This window comes from Pteropus vampyrus, unplaced genomic scaffold (assembly GCF_000151845.1).
Source record: "Pteropus vampyrus isolate Shadow unplaced genomic scaffold, Pvam_2.0 Scaffold393, whole genome shotgun sequence".
NCBI classification, from domain to species: domain Eukaryota; kingdom Metazoa; phylum Chordata; class Mammalia; order Chiroptera; family Pteropodidae; genus Pteropus; species Pteropus vampyrus.
The window spans coordinates 845,385-852,946 of NW_011889174.1; the positions used below are offsets into that span (position 1 = coordinate 845,385).

Here is a 7,562-nt window from a genome sequence, read left to right on the forward strand (position 1 = left end):
ACGAAATCAATAAATCTGGGGCTGGGTTTATTCATATGTGACAACTCCGATATAGTTTCCACTAAGAGAGCTATTTCAGAACAGTCATTTAGAAACATAGCCACTAATAAATTTTAAGATGTATGACCACTTAAAATAAATCTATACATCTGCTCTGCTCTTAGTGACATTTAAAATGAATATAATAATGAGGACAATGATAACAGAAATTAGTACTAACAGTGACACCTGGCAGATATAGAGCTATGCTAGGTGTCTGCAGCCTGTGAGCCTTCTCTGCAAGTATCACCAATACCTCTGCTTCGTGGTATGAGTTCATTTCGCTGCCTTAGTTGATTTCCTTTGAATACACTTTTGTTTTCCTTTGTACTTCAGAAACAACTCCTCCAAGAAAAATTGATTACCAAGCTCTAGGTCCTCATTTTCACCAATATTAACTCAGTTAACAGTTACTCAAAAATATCACATAAGAATGAATTAATCCGAGATACATTGAGTGAGAAAAAAATATGAGTAAAAGAAGAAGTTATGTTTATTTGGCAAAAAGAAGAAAATGTACTACTGAAAGCATTCAGATGGATAGGAGAAAAATTATAATAACTGTAGCCATAAAATTTGACAAAATAAAAGCTAAAGTGAGAATAAGAAAAAGAGGGAAAAAAGTAATATATATTTTGACGTAGAAAATATTGCAGATAAACTGTGAAAAACTACTGCTTTCCAAGCAAAGAAACTGAAATGAATTAATAATATAGGGAAAACTAAGACTCAGAGATATTTACAAAAAAATGTAAGATTGTTAAAGATTAATTTACTCCTCTACATTTCTTTAGATCATAAAATGAACTAAGTTCATAAAAGTAGTTAGGTATAACATCTACACAATATATGACAATTGATATCGCAGAATTCTCATTTACTAAGATGTTAAACAAGATGAAGAATGCATTGTGTAAGCCTATATAAAAATAAAAGATTTGTGGACTGTATCTTCAATTTCCAAATAAGACTACATTATACACAATGTATCACAATCTTTTTAAGTCATAAATAAGGTTTCTCAGAAGTACTGATTGGCTGTATGTGGACGTATCAAGGATCACATTATAGGGGGCTATGCCCCAGGGCCTGGACTTCCATGCACAGTGACACCGATTCTCCTCTGCCCAGACCCTGGAAGGGAACAGGTGATGTGCTTCCTTGCTGATTGCCTCTTGAGGTGACAAGACGGTGATGAGCAGATCTGAAACCATACCATGTACAGCAAGTACTCACTTAATGTTGTTGATAGGTTCTGCAACTTTAAGTAAAATAACATAACAAAAACAAATTTACCATAGGCTAACTGCTATAAACAAGAGTTAGGTTCCTACAGCATCTTGTCAACACTATAAGGAAAAGACATTAAAGAAATAACATTACTTGAGGACCTGCTGCAGTTCAAGGATATTGGTGTGAAACATCGACTGTTTTAAATCAAATAAGTGGACATTAAATTTGTATTTATTACACTAATTATAAGCAAAATATTATCATCTAAATTAAGTCCTTTTTCTACAAAAATATTAAATCATCCTTAGGATAAATATGAATTTTCTTTAAAACCATAAAGAAAAACACGATAAAATTTACAATTAATACAAAATTCCAAAAAGGAGTTAGCAGAAAGAGGCAAAAAGGAGCATAATAATACTGATAAAAAGAAGGGTAAAGAAGGCTCTTCATCATACATCTTTATGTTTTCTAGAAAATTCTTATTTTGATTACTTCACATTTTTCAGTGTTATAAAAATGGGCCAGTGAAAAGTAATTGTCAGATTTGGGAAAGTTCCACATTTTTAATATGTGCAGAATTGCTACAGGATCGATAAAAACAAACAAAATAGTTATTAATTATAGTTAAATTTAATGATTCATTTATTATTTCAGATTTATTGACAAGTGTACAGTTAGTGGGAAACAGAAGAAGTTACTTTAATTAATGTTTTCAGACTATTATTTATTCATTTACATCTATGTTTCACAGTTTTGTCTATTTTTACCACTTAGGAAAAATATTTTTTAATTCCAAATTTTTCCTATGTGTTATTTTCTTGTGTACCACAACATTTTTAGAATTATATTTCAAAATTAATTATAAATGTGGTCAATCTATCCTCCAATTTGAAAGCAAAATGAACTATATTATAGTCAAAATATTTTTATTAAAATACCATCTCTCAATCTCAAAACTAGTTACATAAATTACTCTTGCCACAAAGTTTAAAACTAAAAAGGAAATTGCTTATATGAAATGTAAAGAAAATATAAGAGAATATAAAAGTATGACATTTTGTCATACTTTTCAACAATTTTTATAAATCATCACAGACATGTATGAAAAGAGCCAAATAGTCAGTTGCTAAGAAGTATCACAGTTATGTATGTTTCTGAATTCAGTATTAAGTTTTATTATGCTTGCCTGAAACTATATAGATAATCCAAAAGTGGAATGGGGAGCTTTTAACCAATTTTTTTTTTAAAAGAGGATAAGACAATTACTTCTACCAAAAACATTTCTATTTATTTCACACACACACACACACACACACACACACTCCCCCCTACCTTTTAGAGACTGCACTATGCAGGATTATACCCTGATTAAGTACCCTGGGATGTGTTCCAAATTAATCTAAACTAAAGCAGTTCTGTGTAATAGCTTAACAATATACCGATGTTAAGCAACCAAATACAAACACGAATGAAAGATTATTGTGATGTACATGGGTTCTGAAAGTCCATGCCATACATCAGAAATGTGAAAAATATTTGAAAATTTATTCTGACCTTTTGCTCTAACAGCATCTTAAGTCCATCTTTGCCACTTAATAAATACAGTAGATCATCTTTAAAACCCATAAGAATATTTTACACAGAGAAATAAAAATTAAACACTCCTTACCACACACACACACACACACACACACACACACACACACACACAAAAGAGAATGAAAATATATATGAATTCCATAGATAAAACCATGAATTTGGCAGAAAAATGTTACTCAAGTGGAAAAAATACTTTATACTTGCCTTCGCATGAAATGTTTATAAAATCAGAAACACAGAACAGAAGAAATGTGCCTTAGATATACTTTCAATAATATTACTAAGGTGATTCATGTCAAAGAGGTACAGAATTCTTACATGAACACATCTTGCTTATAAGAACCTATCTGAGGTATTTAGTATTACAACATGAATAAATATAAGTATGAAAGTTTTTTTAAAAAAATAAAAAGTAACTTGTGTTTAAATTTTCATTTGATATTTTATATATAAATTTTAAATATGACTTTTATTTAATATAACACTTTATTCAAAAGTTGTTACACTACCATTTTGAAAAACATGCAACAGAAAACAGGAGATATTCAACTTCCCTATAGATGCTGCAGTTTCTGAATAATTTTACTTATTTTTCTTACTTTATTCAGTGAAAGCACTCACTCCAGTAGAAACTGGGGAGAAAATTATGAAGGTGATATTTCAACTTTGTTGACAACAGTTGATGAAATAGTAGAAAATAATTGACAGAGTAGGTGAAAATGAGAATTCTCTTTGGTACTTGTTTCTGTGTATGTGTTTCTGTTATTGTTGTGGCTATTTCATAGCTTTAGTTTATTTCTTTTTGTAAGTTTATAAAATACATGAAGTGGATTTATGAAAGAAAATATAATATGGAATATAAGTAAAATATCAATAAAATATAATATGGAATGCTTCCTATTAGATTAAAGCACTCCTATCCCACTGTCCCACTACAAGCATTTTGGTTTAATTTTATGATGCAAATTTAAAATAACAGATTCCACTGTAACTTTGCTATTTATTTATTTAATATTACAGTATAAATATTTCCATGTGATTCTAAATGTTTCTAAAAAAATTTAATACTATAAAATATTCTGTAGAGATTATATATCATTTGCCTAACCCTTAAACTGTTTACATTCTTTCACATTAACACAGAATGCTGAAGTGAAAAACTGTTGATCGAACTGATTTCATATTTAAGGTAATTTATTTTTTAGAATGTATTGGAAAAATCAAATTGTTGGGTAAAACATATTTAAGGCTATTCTGCTGTAATCACTATGCACTATTTAGGGTTCTTCGTGTATTTTGCAAAATTGCCTCCCAGAAGGTTGTGCCAAATTGTAACCAAAACCTGACAACATTAGTTCTGCATTTTAAAATCTGATGATTTTAAACAACATATAAAAACTCACTGCAGATATGTCTTTAAACTAAAGGCGAATGTTATTTTTCTTTGTAATATAAAGTGTCGCGCTGTACATACTTATGATTTCAACAAACATTTTTAAGGGTCTATTATGCGGTAGGTATTGTTCTAGACACTAGAGACACAGCAGTGAACAAAATGGACAAAATTCTTGCCTGTGGAATTTATGTGCCAGTCAAAGAACACAAAGATAAAATGTTAACAGCAAATATATGAGACATGCTAGATGAAACAAATGGAAAGAGAAGAGGGTTAGAGCATTCTGTGTAGTGGCAGGATTCAATTTAAAACTGGTTGGTCAAGGGAAAACTTAATTGAGAAAGTGATATTTGAGTAGGAATGATATCTGGCAGTTATCTGGGGCAAAGTATGTCAGGCTATAAGAACAGCAAGTGGAAAGGACTTTAAGGTGGCTAATGCCTGTGGCTTCAAGAAATAGCTAGAGCCAAGTGCTGGGTTAAGCAGTGTGAGATGGCTTCAGTAAAGCAACAGGGGTCAGACTGGATAGGTCTTTGTAGGTCATAGCAAAGACTGACTTTTATGAGAGTAAAAGGGAGCTATTGGAAGGTTTTGAGCAGAGAAGTGACCTTATATGTCTTAGATTTTAATATGATCCGTCTGGTTGCCATGTTGAGAATAAAATTTAGGGAATCAACAGTGAAATCTTCGTGAATTGAATTCTAATACCGCTATTATTACTGTTTGGGCTCATCTTTGACAAATAGTTTCCCCATACCTTTAGGTTATCTTTTTGTGGCATCTTGTTGGAGGTGTATCTTTTTTTTTACGTATAGCACAGGACCGAATTGTATTTTTTATGCAATCTAAGAACCTTTGTGTTAGTAGTATCCGAACACACACCAATCCTTATTATCTGTTCTGTCTGACATTATAAGATGTTCCTCCATTCATGGAAAGTAAGTGGGTACACCTGTACTCTGGATCCCATCCCATCTGCCTAGTGAGTACTTCACTCCATAACTGACCCATTCACTTTCCTGTGTCTTCAACCTTGTCTTCTCTATTGCTCCTTCCCTCATGGCGTAGAACTATTAAAATAAAATAATCAAGACTTTTCTTCTAATAAAAACAATTCTTTATACCTATTACCCCTCTAGTCACTTTTTTTCTCTATCCTCTTTAAAGTCAAGCTACTTGTTAAACTAAATTTAATATCCTCTTCACTTTCTTACACTCCATTTATTTCTCACATCCTTCAAATCTAACTTCATTCCCCCAAATTGTATTTAATTATTTTTCACAAATATTAGTGATCCCTTCCATAGTGCTAATTCCACTTATGGACACTTTTCAGCCCTCCTCTTACTGAGCTGTTTTGAGTAGTATTTGGAATTCATGACAATCCATCTTTTTTTGGTTTCTGGATCTCAATGACAACTTTTGTTCTGGTCCACTTCTGACTTGTATCACTTCTTCTTATATTTCTTGCTAAAATCTTCCTTCTTGATTATTTTATTAAATGTTGGTGTCACACATAGGGCTCCATTCTAGTTCCTCTACACTTCTTACTCCAGTAGATTCCATGAGAGATATAAACAGAGTCTTCATATATTTTGATCACAACCCCTTCTGAAAAATTTTTTTTGAGAAAGCATATACAATAAATGGTATCATACAGAGTAAATTCTCTGATTAAAACACAATTAAAAAATAACTCAAAATTCAGAAATACCATAATTTTGGAAATTAAGCAACATATATGTAAATATGCCAAGGTCAAAGAAGAAATTACAAGAAGTATTAAAATTTATGTGTTTTAATCTCAATGATAATAAAATATAACATATCAAAATTTATGAGATGTAGCTAGCACACTTCTTACAGAGAAAACCGTAGCTATAAACACCCTGTTGCAAAAGAAACAACGATAAAATCAATGATCTAAGTCTCTATGTTAAGTAGAACAAAATTAATGAAATAAGTTAACAAAAATAATAAAATATAGGATAAAGAAGAAAACAAAGTAAGAGTGGAAATCAATGAAATATAAAATTTAAATACCAAAAAACCTACAGAAAAATTACTGAAATCAGAAATTGTCTCTTTGAAGGGATGAATAAAATTGATGAATGTTCCCTTGACTGATCAAGAAAAATAATAAAAATTATAATTACCAAGAGACATCACTACAGATCTTAGATTCATTAGAAAGATAAATAAGAGAACATTATGAACATTATGTCAATAAATTAATTAACATAGGTTAAATAGAAAAATTTCTTTAAAAATTCAGATGATCAAAACTGGCCCTAGAAGAAACAGAAAATCTGAATAGCCGTTAACTGGCAAAGAAGTTGAGTTTATAATTAAAAGACAACTTACAATGGAAATTCCAGAACCAGCTATCTTCACTGGAAAATTACTTTAAAATCTTTAAAGAGTAAATTATACCAATCTTACATGAACTTTCCTTTTATAAAAGAATAAGAGTCTATGGCCACGCCACCCTGTGCAAGCCCTATCCCGTCTGATCTTGGAAGCTAAGCAGGGTTGGGCCTGGTTAGTACTTGGATAGGAGACAACCTAAGAAGCCCAGATGCTGTAGGCATAAAAAATAAAAAATAAGGGATTGTAAACTGACAAGGTCCTTGCAATCTGTGAGGTCAACGAAGGGTTGCCTTGCTAAAAAATAAAAATAAATTTAAAAAAGAGGAACTATTTTCATTTCTGAACTCATTTTATCATGTTAGCTTAGCCCTAATACTAAACTCCTGATACAAGGAAACTTGTTACAAGAAAATAAAATTGAAAGCCAATATCCCTCTTAGAAACAATTATACATCAACAAATTAGACAACAGAATAGAAAATGGATAAATTCCTAGAAATATTCAACTTTCCAAACTGAATCATGAAGAAACAGAAAATGTGAACAGACCAATTACTTGTAAGGAGATTGAATCAGTAACTGAAAATCTCCCAACAAATGAAAGTCCAGGAGCATACAGCTTCACCAAGAAATTATGCCAAACATTCGAAGAAGATTTAATACCAATCCTCAAACTCTTCCAAAGAGTAGAGGAGAATAAAATACTTCCAAATCCATCTTAGGAGGCCAGCATCACTCTGATACCAAAACCAGCCAGGACACCACAAGAAAATAAAATTACAGGCCAATATCCTTGCTGAACATGGATGTAAAAATATTCAACAAAATATTAGCAAACTGAATTGAACAGTATATTAAAAGGATCATACACCATGATCAAATGGGATTTATTTAAGAGATGCAAGGATGATTCGACATTCAT

The 7,562-nt window shown here is 31.2% G+C and overlaps 1 protein-coding gene and 1 pseudogene across 1 annotated transcript in view; one reads left to right on the forward strand and one right to left on the reverse strand.

The window, feature by feature from the left end:
• The window catches only part of LOC105305687 (regulating synaptic membrane exocytosis protein 1-like), a 243,638-nt gene that overhangs the window by 4,878 nt on the left and 231,198 nt on the right, over positions 1-7,562 (reverse strand). The gene's annotated exons all lie outside the window — the stretch shown is intronic.
• Positions 6,742-6,860, forward strand: LOC111731713 (annotated as a pseudogene).